Source organism: Manis javanica, chromosome 12 (assembly GCF_040802235.1).
Source record: "Manis javanica isolate MJ-LG chromosome 12, MJ_LKY, whole genome shotgun sequence".
Taxonomy (NCBI): Eukaryota; Metazoa; Chordata; class Mammalia; order Pholidota; family Manidae; genus Manis; species Manis javanica.
Genome location: NC_133167.1, coordinates 33,446,815 through 33,471,479, shown reverse-complemented (window position 1 = coordinate 33,471,479; position 24,665 = coordinate 33,446,815). Strand labels below are relative to the sequence as shown.

General features: G+C 40.7%; 1 protein-coding gene across 2 annotated transcripts in view; it reads right to left on the bottom strand.

Moving 5' to 3' along the window:
• The window catches only part of INPP1 (inositol polyphosphate-1-phosphatase), a 79,676-nt gene extending 55,865 nt beyond the window's left edge, over nt 1–23,811 (bottom strand). Inside the window, exon 1 of one of the 2 annotated variants that reach the window (XM_037009139.2) lies at nt 23,682–23,811. The gene's annotated coding sequence lies outside the window, so the exon portion shown is untranslated. Of the gene's footprint in view, nt 1–16,346; nt 16,487–23,681 lie in introns of those variants that run through there. The other variant, XM_073218384.1, reaches the window with a different exon arrangement.
• Between the last annotated feature and the right edge of the window lie 854 nt (nt 23,812–24,665).

Below are 24,665 nucleotides of genomic sequence, written 5' to 3'. Positions count from 1 at the left end.
AGTCAGGGAGCATAATCCTCCAGCTTTATTCTTCCTTCTCAGGATTGCTTTGGCTATTTGGGGTTCTTGTTGTTCCATATAAATTTTAGAACTGTTTTATTTTGGTTCATTGAAGAATGTTGTTGATATTTTGATAGGCATTGCATTGAATCTATAGATTCCTTTAGGCAGGATGGCCAATCCATGAGCACAGGATGTATTTCCATTTTTAGGTGTCTTCTTTAATTTCTCTCATGAGTGAGTGTCCCAAAGTTTTAAGAATAAAGTTCTTTCACCTCCTTGGTTAGATTTATTCCTAGATATTTAATTTTTTTAGATGCAATTATAAATGCAGATGTTTTCCTGATTTCTCTTTCTGCTAGTTCATCGTTAGTATATAGGAATGCCACAACTTCTGTGTATTAATTTTGTATCGTGCAACTTTGCTGAATACAGTTATTTGTTCTGGTAGTTTTGGGGTGGATTCTTCAGGGTTTTTTATGTACAATATCATGTCATCTGAAAACAGTGACAGTTTTACTTCTTCCTTACCAATCTGGATGCCTTTTATTTCTTTGTGCTGATTGTCATGGCTAGGACCTCCAGAACTATGTTGAATTGAAGTGGTGAGAGTGGGCATCCTTCTCTTGTTCTCAATTATAAAGAAAAAACTTTTAGCTTTTCACCATTAAGTATGATGTTGGCTGTGGATTTGTTTTATATGGCCTTTATTATGTTGAGGTACTTGCCCTCTATACCCATTTTGTTGAGAGTTTTTATCATGAATGGATACTGAATTTTGTCGAATGATTTTTCAGCATCTATGGAGATGAACATGTGATTTTTGTCCTCCTCTTGTTGATGTGGTGGATGATGTTGATGGGTTTTCGAATATTGTACTGTCCTTGCATACCTGGAATAAATCCTACTTAATCATGACATGTGACTTTTTGATGAATTTTTAAATTCAGTTTGCTAATATTTTGTTGAGTATTTTTGAATCTATGTTCATCTACATTCAACCCAATATCTAACAGAGATCTTGGTCTGTAATGTTCTTTTTCTTTGTGATGTATTTGTCTGGTTTTCGTATTGGAGTGATCCTGGCCTCATAGAATGAGTTTGAAAATATTCCCTCCACTTCTAGTTTTTGGAAAACTTTGAGGATAGGTATTCGGTCTTCACTAAATGTTTGATGAAATTCAGTGGTGAGCCATCTGGTTCTGGGTTTTGTTCTTAGGTAATCTTTTGATTACCAGTTCAGTTTTGTTGATGGTGATCAGTCTGTTCAGATCTTCTGTTTCTTCCTGGGTCAGTCTTTTTCTAGAAAGTTGTTCATTTCTTCTAGGTTATTCAATTGGTTAGCATATAATTTTTCATAGTATTCTCTAATAATTCTTCATACTTCTGTGGTGTCCATAGTGATTTTTCCTTTTTCACTTCTGATTCTGTTTACTCTTTTTTCTAGATGAGTCTTGCTAGGGGTGTATCTTTGTTTATTTTCTCAAAGGTTTCATTGAATCTTTCTATTGTTTTATTCTCCTCGGTTTTATTTGTTTCTGCTCTTCTTTATGTCCCTCCTTCTACTGACTTTGGGCCTCATTTGTGCCTTTTCTAGTTTCATTAATTGTGAGTTTAGACCACTCATTTGTAATTGTTATTCTTTCTTGAGGTTAGTCTGTATTACAATATACATCCCTCTTTGAAAGGCCTTTGCTACATCCCATCAATTTTTGGAGTGTTTAGTTGTTTTCATTTGTCTCCATATTTTGCTTGATCTCAGTTTTTATTTGGTCATTGATCCATTGATTATTTAGGAACATGTTGTTAAGCCTCCATGTAGTTGTCGACCTTTTTGTTTTCTTTGCATAATTTATTTCTAGTTTTGTAACTGTGGTCTGAGAAGCTGGATGGTACCATTTCATTCCTTCTGAATTCATTGGGGCTCTTTTTGTGGCCTAGTAGGTAATCTATTCTGGAAAATGTTCCAAGTGCACTTGAGAAGCATATGTATGCTGCTGGTTTTGGGTGGAGTGTTCTGTAGATATCTGTTAGGTCCATCTATACTAATGTGTTGCTCAGTGCCTCTGGCTCCTTACTTATTTTCTGTTCAGTTGATCTGTTCTTTGGAGTGAGTAGTGTGTTGAAGTCTCCTAAAATGAATTCATTGCAATGTATTTCCCCCTTTAATTCTGTTTGCATTTGTTCACATATTTGGGTGCTCTTATGTTGGGTGCAAAGATATTTATAATGGTTATATCCTCTTGTTGGATGGACCCCTTTATCATTATGTAATGCCCTTCTTTGTCTCGTTACTTACTTAGTTTTGAAGTCTATTTTATCTGATACAAGTACTGTAACTCCTGCCTTTTTCTCCCTATTGTTCACATGAAATATCTTTTTCCATCCCTTCACTTTTATGTCTTTGGGTTTGAAGTGAGTCTCTTGTAGGCAGTATATAGATGAGATGAGTCTTCTTATTTTATCTATCAGTAACTCTATGTCTTTTGATTAGTGTATTCAGGCCATTTACATTTAGTGTGGTTATTGATAGATATGTACTTATTATGATTTCAGGCTTTAGTTTTGTGCTTACCAAAGGTTCAAGGGTAGCTTCTTTACCATCTAAAAGTCTAACTTAACTCAGTACATTATTCCAAACAAAATCTAAATGTTCTTTCTTTTGTTCCTCCCTGATTTTTCTTCCTCCTCCACTCTTTATATATTAGGTGTCATATTGTGTACTCTTTGTGTATCCTTTGACTGACTTTGTGTGATGATTTCATTTTGTAGTTGGGTAGTAATTAATTGGTCTACTTCCTTTTCTGTGGTTTTATTTTCTCTGGTGACAGCTATTTAACCTTAGTAGCACTTCCATCTATAGCAGTTCCTCCAAAATTCATTGTAGAGATGGTTTATGGGAGGTAAATTCCCGCAACTTTTGCTTATCTGAGAATTGTTTAATCCCTGCTTCAAATTTAAATGATAATCTTGCTGGATAATGTATTCTTGGTTTGAGGCCCTTCTGTATCATTGCATTAATTATATCATGCATTCTGACCTGTAAGGTCTCTGGTGAGTAGTCTGATAATACCCTGATAGGATTTCTTTTGTATGTGATCTTTTTTCTCTCTCTGGCTGCTCTTAATACTCTGTTCTTGTCCTTGATTTTTGCAATTTTAATGATTATTTGTCTTGGCATTATCTTTCTTGCAGCCCTTGTGTTGGGAGATCTGTGGACTTCCATGGCCTTCCCAGATTGGGGAATTTTTCAGCAATTATTTCTTCAAAGACACTGTCCCTTTTTCTCTCTCTTCTTCTTCTGGTACCTCTGTAATGCAAATACTTTTCCATTTGGATTGGTCACACAGTTCTCTTAGTCTTTCAATCCTAGAGATCTTTTTTTCTCTCTGTGCCTCAGCTTCTTTGTATTCCTGTTCTGTAATTGCTATTTCATTTACTGTCTCCTCTACATTATCTAATTTTTTAAATCCATCCATTTTGTTTCATTTCAGATACTGTATTTTTCAAAATTTCTTTCTTGAACTTTTCCCTGAGGTCTTGAATATTTTTCTGCAGCTCTCTGATCATATTTATGATTTTTATTTTGAAATCTGTATCAAGAAGATTGGTCATTTCAGTTTCACTTGGTCCTGTCTGGTGTTTGTGGGATTTTGATTTGTACAAGGCCCTTTTGCCTGTTCATATTTGTATTGATAACTCTGGAAGAATAACTTTGTGTAGGTGGCACCTTCTAGTACCCAGAAGCTCTAGTCTCTGGAGCTGCCCAGCACCTGAAGCGGTGGGGGGTGGGGTGGCTGTGAGTGGCACCTGTGCCTTTCAGGATGAAAGAGCTCTTTCCTGCTTCCCGGCTGCAATGCCTGCCTCCACTGAGGGCCAGTGGGCTGAGCATGCATGTAGGAACCTCTGTATTATGATCCTGTAGTTGTAGGCAGAGCCATCCTCTGGCTAGTCTGGTGCAATGACAGGTGCCACAGATTTGCGAACCAGTGCTGGCCAGATGGAAGGACTGCAGGCTGTGTATCACAGTGGGTGGCCTTTGTTGCCAGGCAAGAGGATGGAGCACCTGAAGCTCTTGAGAGTTCCCAACCTGCTGGGCTAAGTGTGTTGGGATTGTAAGGCTGGGGGCACTGATGGGAGGAGCAAGCACATCGGACACTGATGACGTGCCAAAGTCCCCGGCTGCTGCCCCCTCCCACATTGGACACTGATGATGTGCCAAAGTCCCCAGCTGTTGCCCCCTCCCAACCTGAAAAATGTGCCTTGGGCTAGCCAATCCTCGCACTGCTGTAAATCTAAGCTCTGCCTCCCCATACCTTCTTTAAAAACTACTGCCTGTCTACTTACATGCGAATTCCCCAGCCTCCATTTCTATAGACTGGGGAAATTTCGCCCAGGTATTTGCATTCAAATAAACTACCTGGCCCTTTGTTGCCTCTCTTCACCTGCTTATTTCGGCTAGAATTTATCTTACATTTGGCGCTGAAACCCGGGACAAATATAGAGTAGCCAGATTAGAAATGAGACACTGCAATGGGGTCTAAGCCTCTGCTTTCGAGGACTGGTTCCCCATGTCTGCACCACTTCCCAACTAATCCCGCTGAGAGGAGTGCACAGCATCCCAAGCACACCAAGTCAGGGGAAACAGCCTGGGTGAGGGACATCTCCCACACCGCAGGGCCAGGGGTGGGTATCCCGGATACTTGCAATGGATGGGCTGAATGCCCAGACCTGGACATATGCAAAATTTCTAACAGACCAGGTAAAACAGAGTTAGGAAGGGAAGCCTTCCCTTTTCTTGGTTAAGTCTCCTGCAAGAGGGGCTAGACTTACTCCGACACACCTTCCCCAATATGTCCTTGACACAATGCTTCATCTGCACTTCCCTTATAGAAACCCCTGTGGTGGCAGTTCAGATACCACCAAGAAAGAGCCTACCCTGCCCCCCAAGCCCTCCCTCAAAGCCCAAACTTATTGGTGAAGTACCGTTATTCGAAACACCTGAAGCAAATGTCACCTCAAGACATCACTATAAGCAGCCTCCCTTTCTCTTCTCCCCACCAGGCACTTTCCTGTGGTGCAATGGGACCCTATATGAAACCAACTTTGCAAATGCTTCTTGCCTGCTAGTCACCCTAGTCCCTAGGCTGACCCTGTATGGGGGAGCTGAGTTCACCAACTCCTGGGCCTTAGAATCCCATCACAAGAGAGCAGTCCTCCTGCCTTTAGTGGTGGGAATCTTACTTCCTCTATTCTAGCCATGGGGGTGAGCACTGGTGCCCTGGGTTACAGTATTATGGCCCTAGAAAAACTAGAATGACGGCTCGAGGTAGCTGTCCAAGCATCTGCAGCCTCTCTGGCATCCCTCCAGAGGTAAGTCACCTCCTTGGCCCAAGTAACCCTCCAGAACTACCACACTTTAGACCTCCTTCCTGCAGAGAAGGGAGGAACCTGTCTATTCCTCCAAGAACAGTGTAACTATATCAATGAGTCAGGACTTGTAGAGCAGAATGTTCACAAACTACAAGAACTAAAAAAGGAACTCCAAGGAACCAGCATATCAGGTAATAATCCATACAGCTGGTTTCAATCCCCTATAATGGCCTGGTTAGTGCCTCTCCTAGGCCCTGTTGCAGCAATCTGTTTCATACTCCTTATTGGTTCATGTGTTTTTAAGTTCTTTCAACAGCGCATAGCAGAAATGACACACATAAAAGCAATCAACTGTTGCTGTACAAGTACTCGCCCCTCCCGACTGAGCCTCTGGCCGTCAACCAGCCTTAAACCGCCCCCCACATTGCCAGATTGAGTAGCCAGATTGAGGAGCCACATTGCCCCTCCACATTGCCAGATTGAGTCGGCGCCCATTATAACCAAAAGGCTGAAATGTAAGGCTGGGGGCACTGATGGGAGGAGCAAGCACATCGGACACTGATGACGTGCCAAAGTCCCCGGCTGCTGCCCCCTCCCACATCGGACACTGATGACGTGCCAAAGTCCCCAGCTGCTGCCCCCTCCTAACCTAAAAAATGTGCCTTGGACTAGCCAATCCTCACGCCTCCCACTACCTTCTTTAAAAACTCGCTGCCTGTCTACTTACGTGCAAATTCCCCAGCCTCCATTTCTATAGACTGGGGAAATTTCGCCCAGGTATTTGCGTTCAAATAAACTACCTAGCCCTTTGTTGCCTCTCTTAGCCTGCATATTTCAGCTAGAATTTCTCTTACAGGGATGACTTTGTCCACCTGTTCTTTCTCCTGAGCAGCAAGCTCTAGGTAATCCTTACCCCTTTAGCAGTCCTCTCACTGTTGCAAAGTCTTACAAAGTACCCTCCTTTCTTTTGTCCTGGAGCACCCAGTTGTAAGTACCTCTTCTCCACAAGTGGCTGGATTCTCAGTCTGAGTATTCTGCCATTCTTTGCTTTTCAATGCCACTAATCTCCAGAGCACCATGTAATGTGGGTTTGTGCTCCTGAAGTAGATCTCCAGGGCTGTGTGTTCAGCAGCCCTGGGCATCTATCCCCTCCCAACTCCATTTCTCTTCTTCCTGCCAGTGAGCTGGGGTAGGGAGAGGGCTTGGGTCCTGCTGGATTGTGGCTTTGCTGCTTTACCCTTTTCCATGAGGTCTTCTATTTACCCCAGATATAGGCAGTCTGTCACAGTCTTCTTTCTACTTTCTCTTTCAGGATTCATTGTATTTGCTATATTTTCATATTTTATGTGGTTTGGAAAGGAAGTTTCTATCTCACTTCTCATGCCACCATCTTAAAACCCTTTCATTTTGGATTTTGGCATCTATTTTCACCTGTAATTTTCTTAAAGCAGATATTGCCCAGTTTTGATATCTGGGTAATGCTTGCTTTATGAAATGAGTTGGACATGAGCCTCCTCTCTGTTTTTTGGAAGTGTGGGGATTGGTGTTATTTCATCTCTAAATATTTGGACAGTTCACCAGTGAAACCATCTCATCTGGTCCAGACTTTTTTTTGTGGGACAGTTTTTTGATTACTGATTCATTCTTGTTACAAGTAATTGGTCTGTTCAGATTTTCTATTTCTTCATGATTCCATCTTGGAAGGTTGGATGTTTCTGAGAATTTATACATTTCTTCTAGGTTATCTAACTTTTTTCAGATATAAATATTTACATTAGATTTCTATGACCCTTGGAATTTGTATCGTATCAGTCCATCATATCTCCTCTTTCATTTCTCATTTTGACTTTTCCTCCTTTATTTTCCTGATAAGTCTAGCTAAAATTAGTATAAGGAAAGTCTAGCCTATTTTGTTCATATTTTTAAAAATCATCACTTGTTTGCAGTAATGTTTTAACATTATATAATTATGATCTTTATCTCTTGTTAGTGTTAATTGCTTCAGGTCTGTTTTTACCTGATGTAAGCATAGCAGTCCCTGCTTTCTTTTGTTTTCCATTTGTATGAAATATATTTTTTCATCTTTTCACTTTTAGTCTGTGTATCTTTGAAACTGACAATATCTTTATAGGCATCATATAGTTGGGTATTGTTGGGTATTGTTTTTTTATACACTGAGTCACTCTCCATGTGTTTTGGTTGGAGAATTTAGTCCATTTATATTTAAAATAGTTTTTGATAGGTATGGACGTACTATTGCCATTTTGTTCATTATTTTCTACCTGTTTTGTAGTTGGATAGGTTTTTGTTCCATTCTTGTGTTTTCCAATCCCTTCTTTATACATTCAAACATATTGAGTCTACTTTTTTATATTATATGCTTACATATAATATAAAAAATTCAAGTTTACGAATTTCTATGAAGTCTAATTCTGATGTAGGTTGTTTTTTTTTCCTGCTAACAGGCATGGTGTTTGTTTCTTCATTCTTGTGTTTGTGTAGGGAAGGTGTTGTTATATGTGAGCTCATTTTTTAACAAAAATGTATCATGAATTCTATATTTGCATAGAATGTATTACCATATAAAAACACAAATTGAATATATTAAATATGTATAGTTCTTTCAATTATCAATTACACCTCAATAAAGCTGTTAAAAATTTTTTTCATATATCTATGGTAAGTATCTGGAAGAGCTATAAATATGGGTTCATTATGAGTTAATTTCTCACATGGACTTTTATGGACGGTAGTGATTTAGAATGGCAAAATCATATAAGAAATAATATGTGATTATGAATTCTTAGGAGATTTTTATTTTCTTCTCTATCCACATGCTGCTACCTCTGTGGCATTTTTTTTTTTTAGACAACTCTTTAAAAGGTATAGCTCCCTGGGATCCAGTATATTTTTAGGGGCTCTTAGTTTACTTCTCTTTTTTGATCCTGGTGTCTTGTTTCAAATCCTCTTGGAAGCCATTAAATTTTCAGGTATTGCTAATGCCCAAAAGACATCACCTACAACACTTGCTTACCACTCCAAATTTGTGTTTCCTCAAATATTTTACTCTCAATGATTTATTTCCCTTATCCCCTTAAAGCTAAGATGATTTAAGAGGATTCTTTTAATGTTTTATACAGATTTCCTGGGCAAAAAAAATATAATGTAGTACAGCATACTACTGTTAACAAAAAAATGATTTTATTTTTTATTCTGCTTTTAAACTAGTATTGTCTTCACACTTAATTTCTGAGGCATGTGTACTCTTATTTTCTGTTACTTCTCTAAAACTAAACACACATAAAAACATATCTATACATTCTTCCTAGCCAAGAGCAAGGGATGAGTTTCCATTTGTTAGTGTCCTCTTTAATTTCTCTTAAGAGTGTCTTATAGTTTTCAGTGTATAGGTCTTTCACTTCTTTGGTTAGGTTTATTCCTAGGTATTTTATTCTTTTTGATGCAATTGTGAATGGAATAGGCTTCCTGATTTCTCTTTCTATTGGTTCATTGTTAAGTGTATAGGAAAGCCACAGATTTGTGTGTTAATTTTGTATCCTGCAACTTTGCTATATTCCGATATCAGTTCTAGTAGTTTTGGAGTGGAGTCTTTAGGGTTTTTTTAAGTACAATATCATGTCATCTGCAAATAGTGACAGTTTGACCTCTTCTTTACAATACAATATGAATTCCTTGTATTCCAATATGAATACAATACAATACAATATGAATTCCTTGTATTTCTTTGTTTTGTCTAATTGCCATGGCTAGGACCTCCAGTACTATGTTAAACAACAGTGGGAAGAGTGGGCATCCCTGTCTTGTTCCCGATCACAGAGGAAAAGCTTTCAGCTTCTCGCTGTTCAGTATGATGTTAGCTGTGGGTTTATCATATATGGTGTTTATTATGTTGAGGTACTTGCCCTCTATACCCATTTTGTTGAGAGTTTTTATCATGAATGGATGTTGAATTTTGTTGAATGCTTTTTCAGCATCTATGGAGATGATCATGTGTGTTTTGTCCTTCTTTTTGTTGATGTGGTGGCTGATGTTGATGGATTTTCAAATGTTGTACCATCCTTGCATCCCTGGGATGAATCCCACCTGGTCATGGTATATGATCCTCTTGATGTATTTTTGAATTTGGTTTGCTAATATTTTGTTGAGTATTTTTGCATCTACGTTCATCAGGGATATTGGTCTGTAATTTTCTTTTTTTGTGGTGTCTTTGCCTGGTTTTGGTATTAGGGTGATGTTGGCTTCATAGAATGAGTTTGGGAGTATTCCCTCCTCTTCTATTTTTTGGAACACTTTAAGGAGAATGGGTATTATGTCTTCTCTGTGTGTCTGATAAAATTCCGAGGTAAATCCATCTGGCCCAGGGGTTTTGTTCTTGTGTAGTTTTATGATTACCGCTTCAATTCCTTTACTGGCAATTGGTTTGTTTAGATTTTCTGTTTCTTCCTTGGTCAGTCTTGGAAGGTTGTATTTTTCTAGGAAGTTGTCCATTTCTTCTAGGTTTTCCAGCTTGTTAGCATATAGGTTTTCATAGTAGTCTCTAAAAGTTCTTTGTATTTCTGTGGGGTCCGTCATGATGTTTCCTTTCTCATTTCTGATTCTGTTGATGTGTGTTGATTCTCTTTTTCTCTTAATAAGTCTGGCTAGAGGCTTCTCTATTTTGTTTATTTTCTCAAAGAACCAGCTCTTGGTTTCATTGATTTTTGCTATTGTTTTATTCTTCTCAATTTTGTTTATTTCTTCTCTGATCTTTATTATGTCCCTCCTTCTGCTGATTTTAGGCCTCATTTGTTCTTCTTTTTCCAGTTTCGATAATTGTGATGTTAGACTATTCATTTGGGATTGTTCTTCCTTCTTTAAGTATGCCTGGATTGCTATATACTTTCCTCTTAAGACTGCTTTCACTGCATCCCACAGAAGTTGGGGTTTTGTGTTGTTGTTGTCATTTGTTTCCATATATTCCTTGATCTCTACTTTGTTTGTTGATCCATTGATTATTTAGGAGCATGTTGTTAAGCCTCCATGTGTTTGTGAGCCTTTTTGTTTTCTTTGTACAATTTATTTCTAGTTTTATACCTTTGTGGTCTAATAAGTTGGTTGGTAGAATTTCAATCTTTTGGAATTTACTGAGGTTCTTTTTGTGGCCTACTATGTGGTCTATTCTGGAGAATGTTCCATGTGCACTTGAGAAGAATGTGTATCCAGTTGCTTTTGGATGTAGAGTTCCATATATGTCTATTAGGTCCATCTGTTCTAGTGTGTTGCTCAGTGCCTCTGTGTCCTTATTTAATTTCTGTCTGGTGGATCTGTCCTTTGGAGTGAGTGACGTGTTGAAGTCCCCTAAAATGAATGCATTGCATTCTATGTCCTCCTTTAGTTCTGTTAGTATTTGTTTCACATATGTTGGTGCTCCTGTGTTGGGTGCATATATATTTATAATGGTTATATCCTCTTGTTGGACTGAGCCCTTTATCATTACATAATGTCCTTCTTTATATCTTGTTACTTTCTTTGTTTTGAAGTCTATTTTGTCTGATACTAGTACTGCAACACCTGCTTTTTTTCTCCCTGTTGTTTGCATGAAATATCTTTTTCCACCCCTTGACTTTTAGTCTGTGCATGTCTTTTGGTTTGAGGTGAGTCTCTTGTAAGCAGCATATAGATGGATCTTGCTTTTTTATCCATTCTATTACTCTGTGTCTTTTGATTGGTGCATTGAGTCCATTTACATTCAGGGTGATTATTGAAAGATATGTACTTACTGCCATTGCAGGCTTTAGATTTGTGGTCACCAAAGGTTCAAGGTTAGCTTCTTTAGTATCTTACTGTCTAACTTAACTCGCTTTTTTAGCTATTATAAATACTGTCAGGTGATTCTTTATTTCTCTCCCTTCTTATTCCTCCTCCTCCATTCTTTATATGTTGGTTGTTTCATTCTGTGCTCTTTGGTGTTTCCTTTAACTGCTTTTGTGGGTAGTTGATTTTATTTTTTGCCTTTAGTTAGTATTTGGTTTGTCTGCTTTCTTTGCTGTGATTTTATATTCTCTGGTGACATCTATTTAGTCTTAGGAGTTGTCCTTTCTAGAGCAGTCCCTCTAAAATACCCTGCAGAGGTGGTTTGTGGGAGGCAAATTCCCTCAACTTTTGCTTGCCTAGGAATTTTAATCCCTCCTTCACATTTAAATGATAATTGTGCTGGATACAGTATTCTTGGTTCAAGGCCCTTCTGTTTCATTGCATTAAGTATAACATGCCATTCTCTTCTGGCCTGTAAGGTTTCTGTTGAGAAGTCTGATGATAGCCTGATGGGTTTTCCTTTGTAGGTGACCTTTTTCCTCTCTCCAGCTGTCTTTAATACTCTGTCCTTGTCCTTGATCTTTGCCATTTTAATTATTATGTGTCTTGGTGTTGTCCTCCTCCTTGGGTCCCTTTCTGTTGGGAGTTCTTGTACTTCCATGGTCTGAGCGATTATTTCCTCCCCCAGTTTGGGGAAGTTTTCAGCAGTTATTTCTTCAAAGACACTTTCTATCCCCTTTTCTCTCTCTTCTTCTTTGGATACCCCTATAATGCAGACATTGCTCCTTTTGGATTGGTCACACAATTCTCTTAATATTGTTACATTCCTGGGATCCATTTGTCTCTCTCCGCATCAGCTTCCCTGTGTTCCTGTTCTCTGATTTCTATTCCATTAATGGCCTGTTGCATCTCATCCAGTCTGCTCTTTAGTCCTTCCAGAGATTTTTTCATTTCTGTAATCTCCCTCCAGACTTCATCTTTTAGCTCTTGCATATTTCTCTGAAGATCCATCAGCATGGTTATGACCTTTATTTTGAATTCTTTTTCAGAGAGATTGGTTCAGTCTAACTCCCCAGATTCCTTCTCAGGGTAGGATGTCTGGGTTAGTCTGGCTTATATCAAATTCTTGTGCCTTTTCATGGCAATAGAGGTAGTTGTGGGGAGCTGGCGTGTGTGTCAGCTGGGAGAATGTCCCTTCTTGCTGGTTTGTGGCCTTCCTCTCCTGGGATAACAGCGACCTCTAGCGGCTTGTGCTGGGCAGCTGCGCGCAGATGGGGCCTCTGATTCTTGCCCAGCCGCTGTGGAGTTAAGCTCCGTGGTTGCTGTGGGCATGGCCAGCCTCAGGCTGATGCTCAATATGGCAGAGCCGCATCAGAGGGGAAATGGGCGGGGGGCTATTTACTGCCGTGAGGGGCCTTCAAGCTGTGCTGCCGTACAGGGAGTTAAGGCACCCAGAGTTTCCTGGGATTTCCAGCTGCTGGGCTAAGTGTCCTGGGATGCTTCCGTCCAGCTGTGGGGTCCCTGTCCCTTTAAGACTTTCAAAAAGCACTCACTTTTCTTTGTCCCAGGGGCACTGGCTGCAGGGACCCACTCGCAGGTTTTACTGTCCTGTTTCCCTATTATCCAGTACCCCACGCACTGTGTGTCTATGCTCCGGTGCAAATGGCTAGCACTGGCTATTTAACAGTCCTGGGCTCCCTCTCCCTCCCCACTCCAACTACTCTCCTCCCGCTGGAAGCTGGGGTGAGGGTGGTTCGGGTACCGCCTGGCCATGGCTTGTATCTTACCCTTCATGAGGTGCTGGGTTCTCGCAGGTGTAGATGTAGTCTGGCTGTTGTCCTGTGTCTTTTGGTCTCTCTTTTAGGAATAGTTGTATTTGTTGTATTTTCAAAAATATATATGGTTTTAGGAGACTTCTGCTGCCATACTCACACTGTCATCTTGGCTCCGCTCCCAGAATCTTTTTAGTTTGATTTAGTTCCATTTGTTCAGTTTTCACTATTAACAGTTATCCAGGAAAATCTCCTTAGATGCCCAAAGGTGCTAATCAGTAGCAAATGTAATACTTATTAATAAGACAAAACATATAATGAAGCTTTTCAAGCCCTTAAAATGTGATTTAAAGTAGAATCATCTTAAAAAAAAGATTTATTGATCTTAAAGTAGATTAATCAAACTCATGTTTCAACTTAGTATCAAACTGCTACACTCACTAAATTGGGTAAAAGATTTTATACAAGCTTTTCTTTATTTATCATAACCATTCTTTTAAAAAATCATTTCAGTAAACAAATAATACCACTATACCCTCACATACTACAGTATTGGTCTTAATTTAAAAGGAACTTTAAAAGCAGAATAATTTTATTTTAAAAGCCATCAAAAACTGTTAAACTGTCAATGAGGAATTAAAAACTCTATAAACCTTTGAGTGGCAATAATACACTTTCCTAGAATAGAATTTTAGCCTTAAAAAATGAGTCATAGTAATTAAAGAATGTGTTTTAAAAAGATATAAAAAGTAAAACTGTTTTATGTGATAGGTATACTGAAAACACACACACTGGTTTTTGATTAAATGTATGTATGTGTACATATATATTTCTTAAAACTTAAGAAAATGCCAAGACCTTTTTAAGGTCTATATTTGACCTTAATGAGTATGTCTCCATTTCATTGGCCAAGTGGTCAGACAGACTGTATGGATAAGGGATACCAAAATAGTCAGCCTCTTCCTTCAGAGCAATGCAGGTTTGCACATCTGTAGGAATGTGAACTTCTCCATGAAGATAATCCAAAAGGTACTTAAATAGATCTCCATCATGGTCAATAACACAAGCTCCTAGAAAACATTCAGATTGCAAAGATACACATGGCCATCAATAAAATTTCAACATCACACTAAGGACCTCTACACTTAGAAATGGTTCTGTCTCAGAAGAAATTTAACACCTAATGTTTCAAATAGGCTTAGTCAAACTTGATGATCCTCTGTATTCTAACATACCATTGAGGAAAATGTATTCTGAGCTTCATTTGGACTTTGGAAGCAATGACCACATTCCCACTTTGGTCACTGCAAAAAACATGAAGACCTCAGACTGCTGGTAGAAACTGAAGCTTACCACTAACATCAGCCCACCATTAACCTCAGCTGCAAAGCAAGGAAAGGCACATGGAGTTCCTCTTTAATGAGGTCACGCTGTTACTAGGTCCTGTGTTTGTACAGCAATGACACTACAAGTGAAACCCAGGGTCCCTGGCACCAGGCATGCCACGTGTTCAGACTTACTAGGTTGGTCCCTTTGTACTGCTGAGAACCTAAACTTCAAAAAAGAAATGTTATGCTGGTACTACTTTATGATACAAGACTTTTTCTAGATAACTAGGCAGAATATAAAATAAGATAACACTTCTGTGAGGCTATTCAATAATTCCTTTTCTCCCTTCCTTAGTTTAGAAGAGATTAAGAAAGCAAAACCTGGGGACAGAGAAAAAAAGCTCAATCCCTGCTTACCATTTTAACCAACAACCTTTCTGCCCAGATGAACACCAAACCATGGGCACTAGACATCAGTGTTTCCCATTTTCAACGGCCATTCAGCTGATGAAGCAATCACTCAAGACCCAGAGTTACTACCAGCCCCTCAGGTGCAAGATTTCCCAGTCCCTCTCTTTTAACACAGAACCAACAGTGGGTTCCATGTGCAAACAGACTTACTTTCTTTTTTTTTTTTTTAGAAGGCATCTCTCATATTTATTGATCAAATGGTTGTTAACAACAATAAAATTCTGTATAGGGGACTTGATGCACAATTATTAATCAACCCCAAGCCTAATTCTCAACAGTCTCCAATCTTCTGAAGCATAACAAACAAGTTCTTACATGGTGAACAAGTTCTTACATAGTAAATAAGTTCTTACAGGGTGAACAGTGCAAGGGCAGTCATATCACAGAAACTTTCGATTTTGATCACGCATCATGAACTATAAACAATCAAGTCAGATATGATTATTCGTTTGATTTTTATGCTTGATTTATATGTGAATCCCATATTTCTCCCTTATTATTATTATTATTATTATTATTATTATTATTATTATTTTAATAAAATGCGGAAGTGGTAGGTAAATGCAAGATAAAGGTAGAAAACATAATTTAGTGCTGTAAGAGGGCAAATGTAGATGATCAGGTCTGTGCCTATAGACTAAGTATTAATCCAAGCTAGACAAGGGCAACAAAACATCCACAGATACAGAAGATTTCTCTCAAAACAGGGGGGGTGAGGTTCTAAGCCTCACCTCTGTTGATCCCCAATTTCTCACCTTATGGCCCCCCTGCGACTGTGCCTGTCTTAGGTTGTTCCTCCATTGAGGAATCTTACCCGTCTCTGGCTAACCAGTCATCTTCCGGGGCCATACAGGGAAATGTAAAGTTGGTAAGTGAGAGAGAAGCAATATTCTTTGAAAAGGTCAGCTTTTTACTTCTTTGCAGATTTATGCCCGCAAACAGACTTACTTTAGCTTGAAGTTTCTTCACAACCAGTAGTAGGTTCAATGAACCCCGGAGCACTTGAAGCAGGGAGAAAATCCCAGAACACTACCCTTGTGTTTATAGTTTCTTCTGAAACACCAATTGTCAATCCCCTAGCACTAGATGGCCAAGATAGTACTGCTCCACTGGTATTTTCTCAGGCATACACATCAGCCCACACAAGGCCTCGCAGCTAGATGAGGTGATGAGTTTAAAATTAACCACACTGGGAGTGACTCCCTGTGAGCTCTATGAGCAGCTGCTCTCCAAAAATATTAATATTTCAACTTAAAGAATACAGAGAGAAGCTAATATATTTAATCAGCCTCAACACCTTTACTCATGGAGTTGCACAAATGTAACCACTTTCAAAATACAATTAATATGCATAATTAGGTCATGGTTGGCCTTATACACATTCACTTTTTTATCAAGTTTTAGCAATGGCACCACAGCTTCAGAAATCAGCATTTAATTTCTCCATGTATTTAATGAATCTCTATACAGTCCTAATTATTTCAGTAATTATACACTCCACTGTAATTAGGAAAACCAAAGGAAATTTAAACTAGATTCCTGTTTTAATGAATATTCATGATCATGCCTACAGACTTAGGGTATTTACCTGATTTATCTGTTTTCAGAGGAAAATGACCACTGAACATGGATGCCAGCATGGAGTCCTTAAAGCGACACAAGGACTCACGCCTTGCCGTGAAAACAGAGCCGCCCACATTCAGCCGGAGGATATCTAACACCTCTTCTTCTGCCTTGTGACCTTCCATTGCTCCCATTGACACCTCACTTTTTGCCTTCAAACTTTTAGAAACTGCAAAACAATGGCATTCCCGGTCTCCCTCTGTAAAAATAAAGAACAATCACCACTGGTATTTCCAACAATACACTAAATAGATAATAAAATAAATACATTTTAATGTGATTTAAAATAAGTTTCCTCAGAACTGCCACTACTGAATTGAAGGATTTTACATAACATGAAGAAAGTTTGAGATATGCTACAAAGCTGGAAAACTTTGGCTCAGAGGATCTGGAAATGATAACAAACTACTACCAAAGAAATCATATCTGTTGAAATGACTTTAAAGAATTAAGCAAGATAATGCAGTCTGTCACATATAAAGCAAAGGTGAGGTATGCTTATGATCTTTGATATTCACGTATCTTTTTAAATTACAATAGGTTTGAGGGAGCTGTCTAGACAGCAAAGAGGATCAGCATGTAGCATGGAATTGAGCTACTGTGCTCTACCACTCACTAGCTCTGGGACCTCAGGCAAATACTTCTATTCCTCTTCTGGTTTCCTCATCTATAAAATGAAGGAAGGGACAGTGCCTACCTCAAAGGACTATAAGGAAGAATAACTGGTAGGACATATAAAAGCATAAACAGTGTCTGGCTCAGATTAAACACTCAGTAAATGATAAGATTATCTATAATGATTTAAATTTTTACCATAAGGTGTACACTGAGGGACTTGATATTAGCTCTGGACATTTAAGGAAACATGAGAGCAAAAATTATTTGTAAGACTGGAAGCACTGGAGGGAAGGGTGAAGACAGTGCAGGTGAAGCAGAGACAGTGCCAAGTAGCTCTGTGCCATATGGGGAAGGAACGAATAGCTCTTCCTGGATTCCAGTCCCATGATGTGCCAACAAACCCTGGATGCAGAACCCCTCCATCTGGAAGGAGGAGACCTCTGGCTGTCCATCACCCGACCTTGAGCCAATAAAAATTCCCCACCTACCCCTAGCGTGGCTCACTTACCCCTCCCTTCCCTGTTCTCTTAAAAACTCGCTGTCTGCCCTGCTGAGCGTGACTTCCCAGCCTGTGATAGCCAGACCGGAGAACATCACCCAGGAATTGCACTCAAATAAACTGCCTGGCCCTTTGTTGCCTCTCGTCACCTGCTTATTTCAGCTAATATTTATCTTACATTTGGTGCCAAAACCCAGGAAGGAGCATGAGTGTGGGGCCCTGACCGGCCACTTGCAGTCCTGCCCCTCCTTCCCTGACCTGGGACCTCAGCCTGCTCTCTGCTGCGTGGACTTTTTTCCAGTGAATCCCTCAGTTTCCCCCAGTCTGTTTCCCTTCCTAACTCCATTTCACCTGGTCCATTCAAAATCGTAGCTATGTCCAGGTCAGGGCATTTGGCCCCTTGGGCATCCTGCCGGCCCCTTGGGCATCCTGCCAGCCCCTGGCCCTGTGGTGTGGGAGACGTCCCTCACCCAGGCTCCCAGGATGTCTCCCCTGACTTGGCGTGCTTGGGACACTGGGTGCTCCTCTCAGTGGGATTAGTTGGAGAGGTGATACAGACATGGGGAACCAGCCCTCAAAAGCAGAGGCTCAGACCCTATTGTGGTGTCTCATTTCTAATTTGGCTACTGTATATTTGTCCCGAGAAGTTCGCAAATGGAAGCTAGTCTTTCTTTGCTCTGAGGCCAGGCCTCAGTATACCTTGGACAATCAATCTCGCTGGCCCCCTGAGGAAACTTTCAATTTTGGCCTCCTCACCAACTTGATTATTGCCACCAGAGCAGAGAGTAGAGTGAAATCCCATATGTGCAGGCTTTTTGAACTTTGCACTCCTGTCCAGACCTTTACGTTAAGTGTTCAGTGACTCAGGTTCTCCTAGCCTGATCTCCAGTTAAAGATTGTCAGCCTCTTACTATGCCCAGTCCTTCTTCCTTTTCAGATCTGCTGGAAGACCTTAGTCTCCCACCTGTCTCAGCTCACTACTCCCACCCCTCTCCACCACCACCTTGAAGTTCTTTGTCCTCCCCCGTGTTGCTGCCATCTTAAAGTCCTGCATTCTCAACCATGCCGTCGTCCTGCTCTCCTCTTCTGGTAGCTGCACCACCCCCTCCCCCTCTCCTTCTGTCTTCACCGCCCTTTCCCCACTGGAACACACTCCTCCCGCCCTCCAGTTCCAGATGCCACAGACAAGAAGCTAAAAAGAAAGCAATTAAATATCAGTAACTCCAATCTTTGTATCAGTTTGTCTGTCTGTGTATGTTTTTATATGAAAAGTTGCTAACTGTAGTCGTTATGTCTCAATTTGTATGTTTGTGTGTCTAAGTGTGTAAATGAAAAATATTTTCCTACCTCTGGATGGTATTAATAAAAAATTGATTTAAAAACAAGTGCTTGTGAAAATTAGGCATTCTAAAACTTCCAGAAAATCTAATAAAAAATATTAAGCATTAATGCTAATTTATGTTTAACTGAAACGGACATGTCCTTATAGTTATCAGCTGCCAAAGTTTACTTAAAGTCATTTAAGTTGATGTTATCTGTTAAACATTTCAAGAAGATGCTTAAAGAAAAGCTTCACTTTGTCTAATGTTTGGTAAAAGTTTTGTAAGTAATCTAGCATGGTTGCTAAAAATAAGTAAACAAGTATAGCAAATAAACATCTTAATAAGAATACTATATTAATGTATAACAGTGTGTATACCTACCTACAGCCTGAAAATCTTTGTAGTAACCAAAATTCTTAAAGTTTGCTAAGTTATATAAACATATTTTGTGCCTAATGAGAAATTGTGCTGTAAAGCACATTTCCAAAAATGATAATATACGTTCATAGATGTATCAATCTGAAAAATGCTAGTGTAACAGTTTACAGTGGCATATTTTTCAGTGATCACTGAAGGTTAAAATAATGGTTTTAAGTTCTAATTAAAACTACTTAAAGTAATAAAGAAAACATTTCTGCATGCTAAAGAACGTGTCTTTTGATAAAAGAAAGTAACTTTGTTAGAAAGTACAGCTGTTTATTTAGAGAGAGAACTCTAACAGTAAAGAGGTTGTAGAAAGTTTGTAGAATTTAATATGGTAATGCTATATAAAATTAAAGCAAATGAATCTCGGTATCAAGTACACAGCAAAATTAGAATTGTTTTCAGTTAAAAAGGACAAAGTTTTCTTAACTGTTAGTCTGCTCTTAATATTAAAAGATTGCAAAAGGTTCTCTAATTGTTTTATCAAAGCAGTTTCTCATGCTTAAAGTCTCAGTGAGTTGTCGGAGTATTTAAGAAAATGAGATCTTAATATTAAAGGACTAAAAGCTAAACTATGCTAACAACTGTGTAACCTTCTTTATTTGCCTTTGAGGTATTTTGTCATTCTGGTTAAATAGGTAAGTATTGCTTCATGGCAACCTATAATCCTATTTAAGCAAGTACAAAAAAAAAATTGCAGAAAGGTGCTTTTACCTCTAGTTAACTCTGATATTTTCCAGAGGGCCCCTGGAACATATCAGAGGAATTTTTTTCTCATTGGAGAAAGTATTTGGCTAATTTGGCTTATTTATCTGATATATATTTACCTAGACAGCACTGTCAAAGGGAATGATGCTAAACTTTGTTACTGAATGTTTTGTGTTACAGAAATACCCAAATTTCCTTATGTCAACTGTCTTATAGTAAACTCTCATCAGATCTTTAGCCATTGTCATTTGTAAGTCTTTTGTCATTTATAGTCACTATTTTATTACTCCTAAACTAGTAAAGAACTAGATTTCAGCAGAACAAGTATTAGTTACATAAGATTAAGTAAACTAAAGATGATTTTGTAGCTTTTTGTTTCAAATATTGATAAAGTATTTTAAGCTTTTTCTCTTAAGCTAACAACAGTTTAGTAAATGACTGCCTTTATAAGCAGAATTGAAACTTTATCTTTCTCTCTACCCAATCCCTCCAGAATTTAAAAACTCTCAGTGACTATTTTTATATTTCATGGCAGTATGTTTATTTGCCTAAGCTCAATAAGAATCTGCTTTCCTTGTAAGAAGACCAATTAAAAACACTGGTTATATTACCAAGGCTTTGACTGAAACATAATACCTGAGAGACGTGTGTAAATTTAGATATGAACAGACAGCTTTAAGGAACTAAGATTGACTTTATAAAGCCAACAAAGCCCCTTGGAAGAACTGGCCTGGTACCTTGCTTACAGTTCCCAGCAGCCTTACCAGGTGACTAAGGAAAGTCACTCACTTCCTGGAAGGTGAGGGAACCTCAGGAATGTCTTGGGAACCTCAAGAAGAGAGGAATTCACCCAAATCTACAGGTACTGCAGGTACAACCTGATGGCAAGTCTGGCTTGGCTTTCTGGCCTCAAGAAGCCCTTAAAAGTTCAATCTGATATTCCTTACAAAAAGTTCCAGCAAAGCACATTTAAAAGATCCCATGTAATCAATTACTCTTCTTGCTGCACTTATGCAAATAATCAAGCCAATTGTTAATTATTTTCTTAATCTGCCTACTTCTAATTAAAATGAGGGTGATTTTAGAGAAAAGTATTGTTTCAATAATGCAGTCTTATCTATACTAAATCCTAATACTAGTCATTGAGATGTAAACTCGATCCAGAATTCGAATTTCCCCATGATACCTGGCTATGATTCTCGATTAGACTCTTCATATTTCTACTTCTCATATTCAGCCATGAATTCTTAATCTCATCAAGTTTGTCCTTTCAGAATAGAAAATCCAACTCCAGATGTTGCTACCTAACCTAATAACACAATTTGTTCTACCTTGCCTAAAAGCCACAAAACTGCAAATAGTAATAGAAATGAAACCCAGAATAGAAGTGCCAACCTTCCAAGGCCCTCTCAACTGACCAGTGATGGAGACCTAGCTGCACCCTTTACTGCGCCCCCTCTCAGCATGAAGCAGCCAGAGCAGTCATCACCCCTTTTCCCCAGCAGCAGCTAGAGTTTCTATCTGTAGAGGGGAGAACGAAACAGAAACCATAGGCTTAGACAGAATAAGGTGAGAGCCTCTAGAGAAAGCAAGGCAGGATATTTGCAGTCAGAGGGAAGTAGCCAGATCATGTCATAGCCCATTATGACCAAAAGGCTGGAATGTAAGGCTGGAGGCAGTGGAGGGAAGGGTGAAGACAGTGCAGGTGAAGCAGAGATGGTGCCAAGTAGCTTTGTGCCATATGGGGAAGGAACAAACAGCTCTTCCTGGATTCCAGTCCCATGACGTGCTGACAAACCCTGGATGTAGACCCCCCTCCATCCGGAAGGAGGAGACCTCTGGCTGTCCATCACCTGACCCTGAGCCAATAAAAATTCCCTACCTACCCCTAGCGGCTCACTTCCCCCTCCCTTCCCTGTTCTCTTAAATACTTGCTGCCTGCCCTGCTGAGCGTGACTTCCCCAGCCTGTGATAGCCACACTGGGGAACATCACCCGGGAATGGCACTCAAACTGCCTGGCCCTTTGTTGCCTCTCGTCGCCTGCTTATTTTGGCTAAAATTTATCTTACATTATTAACAATGGCAATTGCTAATTCTTTAGTTAGATAACTATGGAAAGCACAATTTATCAACTGAGATCAGAATTCTATGTATACCAGTAGCCAGACTGGTCAGAACAACAAAAAACACCTTTAAATCAGCTGACTTCTTCACTCTAAAATGGCTGAAGCTTTAGGGACACTTTAAGGATTTGATTTTTTCCTCACCCATTCTGGGGACAGACTGAAGCCCAAGTGACTGTGGCATCTCTGTGGAACCTAAAACAACACTGTGATAAAAAAAGTACTCCCAATTTACCTGCACATTGCATAGCAAGTGTAACATGGCTGCCTAGGGGTTCAGTTACATCTATGGCAATTCACTTTTACTATGTGATCAGCTAAGATCCTTTCCTGGGTGCTCCAACTTAGCCAGTCTCCAGTGGAACTGGAAAAGAAGACCATTAGAGTCAAACATAGTCAGACAGAAACTACTACAGACCAATGGTCTATCTAGCCTTCAAAAACTACTTATGTCAGTGTGCCTTCTTTCACTACGTAGAAGTCCTAAGAGCAACCCTCCCACAATGAGCCATGTGAGAGAACCACTTCTGAGGCATGCGATGGAACCAGTCTACACTGTCCCAGTGAACAGCTCCCTGGAATTCTATCTATTCTTCAAAGCCACAGGCAAACCTCACTATTTGCATGACCTTCCCAAGCACCTCCCATTTAGAATCTTTCCAGTTTTTCAAATATACTTTGTACCTCTGCCTGTATTTTATCCCACTTGTTTAATCCCTAGTTTGGGGACTATAAACCCCCGGAAGCCAAGGCCTGTCAATCACACTTAACAATTCCCATTTACTGATTGTTTACTCTGCACCAGCTACTGCAGGAGACATTACTTAACTCACACAAAGACCCTACTGGATAGGAATTACTGTCCCTATTAATATATGGGCACCCTGGGAAAAGAAATGAGTGATGCGTGCAGGGTCCACAGTGGAACTGCCCTGCTAATAAGTGGTGAAGTCACCCCGATTCAGGTCAGCAGGACCAACTCCAAGTTCCCCCCGCTGCACCCACACTGCCTCCTGCAACACTGTTTCACCCCTCAGGCTGCTGACGCTAGCAGTTCACTCAGCATCTATCCATCTGAAGACTCCTGCTGGTGGCAACCGGAACACAAAGGCGCGCCGAGTGCGAGGATTTAAGAGATACCGCGCCTCAGGCATGTCTCCTAAGGCAGAGAACCACCACCATGTCAAGGCCAGTCACAGGGCCCATACTCAAAAGCACCCACTTAGGCTCCCTGCTGTGTCCTGGGTGCCCTGCCCTCCGTGGAAGTGCTCCCAAAGCGCAGTTCTGTGACCACCTGCATCAAAACCATCAGGCGCGCTGGCTAAAAATGCAGATTCCCGGGCCACGGTTGACAAAGTCTGAGGAGGAATCTGGAGTCCCCCTGTGGATCCCAATTTGAGAAACGCTCCTCACAGGACTCGCACTCCTCCCAAGACACGAGACGAAAGGGGAAAGGCTGGAATACCAGAAAACCCGCCGGGGGTCTCCCCGCGGCGGCCCGAAGCCCGAGCCTGCAGCCCAGTGTTTTCAGCGCGACCCGGGGCCTTTCCTCCGGGAGCCCCACCGCCTCCCGGGCCCGCGGCCCACACGGCGCCCCGCTCCTCACCACGAGCCGGGCCGGGCAAGCGACCCCCTCGACTGACCTCCGGCCCGCCCGACCCTCGGCGCGACCGCCGGACGCCGCACGGCCCCACACGGAAGTGAGCGCCTCCTGGGCTGCTCGGCAACTCCGGGAGCAGCTCCGCCCGACGGCGCCCCCTTGCGGCGCGGGGGCGGCCCGAGCGGGCGAGGCCCCGCCCCGGACACGCCCGTCCCGCTCACGCCCTGGGCACGCCCCGACCCCGGACTCGCCCTCTCCCGCCGGCCGCTGCGGCCCAGTGCAGCCGAGGGCCGCGGTGTGGGGTGTGTACACCATCCAGGTGAAGCGAAAGCCCGGAGGGAGACGCCGGCTGGACTCCCGAGGCTCAGTCTTGTCCGTTCAGAGCCTGCTTTTACGCTTGAAGAAAACAAGAAACACCGACGGGCCAGGGTCAGTTAGCATGAATTAGGTCGTCTCACCCCCAGGGGAGGGCTCTATCCTCCAAATTTGGGCTTCTCAGTACCAACGTTTATTAATATAGTGCACTTGGATAAGCCCTTTGGATAGTGCTGGTGGTTTACAAAACTGTTTCACACAGCATGCTTGCTTAATTTGTGTGACAACCCTATGGTTTTATTCCCATTACAGCAAGGAAAATTGAAGCAGGAGCAAACATTTATTGAACACTTCTGTACACCTGACATTCTACTCAGTCCTTCGCATACACTGTTTAGTTTCCTCTTAATAATAATGCTGGTTCCAGTAGCATCCTACCTGTGGGAAGAGACTTTGCTAGGTATTTCATGTTGATTAAAACCCTGTTGTCTTCAAGGTAGTTTCCCAGAGTCAATAATAATTGGTTCCTAATTCCTCTGACTGGGTCTTACAAGAGAATAAGCCAATGAGAGGCAAGCCCAACTAACCCCTCAGCTATTAATCCCTGGAGAGACATTTGTTCCACCTCTAATTACGTAGCATTAGCTATGGACCAGACACGCGACTGAAGGACTC